Source organism: Monopterus albus, unplaced genomic scaffold (assembly GCF_001952655.1).
Source record: "Monopterus albus unplaced genomic scaffold, M_albus_1.0 scaffold248.1, whole genome shotgun sequence".
NCBI lineage: Eukaryota > Metazoa > Chordata > Actinopteri > Synbranchiformes > Synbranchidae > Monopterus > Monopterus albus.
Window position 1 is genome coordinate 257,324 of NW_018128128.1, and position 2,514 is coordinate 259,837.

Genomic DNA, 2,514 nt, shown 5'->3' on the forward strand with positions numbered 1-2,514 from the left:
TGTTTTTTTTTTTTTTTTTTTTTTTTTTTTTTTTTAAAGGGGAGTTTTCTGAAACATCCTGATGCACTAGGGCATGTTGGAGGATGGCCAACTCATTCAACAGTTCATTACCGATTGAACATTAGACTGGTAAGACATATTAATTTGGTTGTCATCTTACACATTTTAGGAATAAATCCTTTAACATTTAAAGCCTCTGACTGTTATTTCTCATTACGACTAAGAGCCGGCAAAGGTTAAAGTTTTAACTATACTGGAACAAGTAACAGTATCCTCAAAAAGGTTACATTATCAGAATTAATCAGAACAGCTACAGACCTTTCTTAAATAAAAATATCTTGAATGTAAAATAAAACTTCTCAAAACAAACAGCATAATTTCTGCAGTGTATTTTGTATTGCATATTAAGTTCAGCATTACTGAGACATTTCTGGGAGGGAAGCTGTTTACTTCATCCAGCTGAGCTCCACAGTGTTTTTCCTCCTTCTTGTCTCCTGTCCTTCTGTTCCACTCTGACCTTCCCACCCCTCCATCCCTTTACTCTACAGATGTTGGCTTGACTTTGTGATTTGTCATCTCAGCACAAAAGTCGCTTTGTTGACCACAGCCTGGCATCAGCCTGGGCGCCTGCCAGCATAATCTGTCCTAGACAGCCGCTCACTGAGCCACGGACAGGGTGGGCATAAGCTGGGCATGGAGCATGGCGAGAGGGCGACTGCGGGCAAAGGCGGGACTGGAGTCACAGCTGTGACCCCATTCCCCAGACACCCCCTTCCATTTCCCTTCCTCATCATTCTTATAGCTTGGCTCTGTAACCAGTCACCAGAGCATGTGTCACTGAGCCACTGCTCCAGTTCTGAGTGCCTTTTTCAAAAGCCATTTGATATTTACTCCAACTAACACCAACAACGTTAAGCTATTTTTTGGAAGGCTTTGCCTCAATTTCCCCCCATGGGATCAATACACTTTAGCCTTTCTTCTCTTTATACTTGAAGAATACATGTCATCTGTTGGTTGGGTCAGCAAATGCACAAAATAAAGTTCGGGTTGTGTTAGAAAAGAACTAGTTTGTATGATGTTTTGTCTGACCACAAGGCTAAAGTGTTATCCTACAAACAACAACTGACACAATTTTGCACTCATTTGTAAACATTAAGTCTGACTGAAATACATGGATGTGGATGTCAGATTATTGAGTTCAGAAAATTAAAGTAATTTTGGGATGCAGGCTTCCTAATTCTGATGTCAGAAAGGTCTGGTGAGACGGGGTCTCTGAAGTTGTTCAGCCAGACGACAAGCAGTTCTGGTGAAGCACAATGGCAGCTTAAAGGATGAAGCTGGTCATTTTTCATATTAATAGTATTTTCAACATTCCTCATTCATAGAATAAAACCAGCAATGAATTGCCTCTACTCACAGTTAATATTTGTCAGTCCTGGATCACCTTGTTCATCTATGTGATAAATCTCCGTTTGAAAATGAAACACACCGCTGCACTTGGTGACACACTTTTTCCTATTACAAAACCCCATACCTGACTATTTTGCCCCAGAGTCTCAGAGCGGCCATAATTTCCTGAAGTTAGCATGAGTCGGAGTCAACTGCACATGTATGAGGTCTTTTGCAAGTTTGGTTAAATTCCGCTAGCTTGTCATGAGGGCAGCAAGAAGGTTCCAGGTTTGCATGTTCTCCTTGTGCCTGCATGGGTTCTCTCCGGGTACTATGGCTTCTTCACACGTCCAAAGAGATGCAGCTTGGATTGACTGGTGACTCTAAATTGCCGTAGGAGTGAGTATGAGTTTGTGTGATTGTCTGTCTCCAAGTGTCAGCCCTGTGATAGACTGGCGACCTGTCCAGAGTGTACCCCGCCTCCCACTGTTAGGTCTCTGCTTCTCCACAGGGGCTGAGTAGCTGGGCGTGTCTGTGGCACATTCTCTGATTCTGACTGAGCGCATTTAGTCTGAACTGTTTCTCCTCCCTGTGCCAGTCAGTTTGTTGTGCTTGCAACGTGTAGACGTCCATTGTACTTTTTGGGACCCTGAACTATTTTTGTGTCTGCTGACCTAACCTGTTTGCTCCCTGTTGTTGCACGAGTCCTCTCCAACTCTGTGCTTCTGTTTGTGAGTTCTCTCCAGTCCTGTGTTCACTCCACTCACCTGACAGGTCTTTGATGTTGAGGGAATCTACTCCACTCCAAGGTCCGCTCTTCTCCCCTGCTTCCAGCACAATGCCAGCCCAGCTAGCTCTGCTCTTCTCAGCAGAGCATTGCCAGCCCACCTGCTGGGATCCTCCTGTTCAATGCTCCACTGCTGCCCTTACCTCTGCCTTGCCCCCCAAACTGCTGCGAACCATGCGTGCCGTGTGCCTTTGTGATCTTCACATCTCTTTTCTGTGCAGATTCTCAGTCATCCAGGTCATAGTAAACCGCAACCAAAATAACCTTGGAAATCAACTGGACTTGGATTTCTAGATCGAAGACGTTTCACCTCTCATCCAAGAGGCTTCATCAGTTCT

General features: G+C 44.3%; 1 long non-coding RNA gene across 1 annotated transcript in view; it reads left to right on the plus strand.

Annotated features, from left to right (window-relative positions):
* LOC109972139 (uncharacterized) overlaps positions 1-1,041 on the plus strand; it is a 31,045-nt gene extending 30,004 nt beyond the window's left edge. Inside the window, exons 3-4 of the long non-coding RNA XR_002276647.1 lie at positions 40-129; positions 549-1,041. This is a non-coding gene — a long non-coding RNA (uncharacterized LOC109972139). The remainder of the gene's footprint in view (positions 1-39; positions 130-548) is intronic.
* Positions 1,042-2,514: the final 1,473 nt, after the last annotated feature.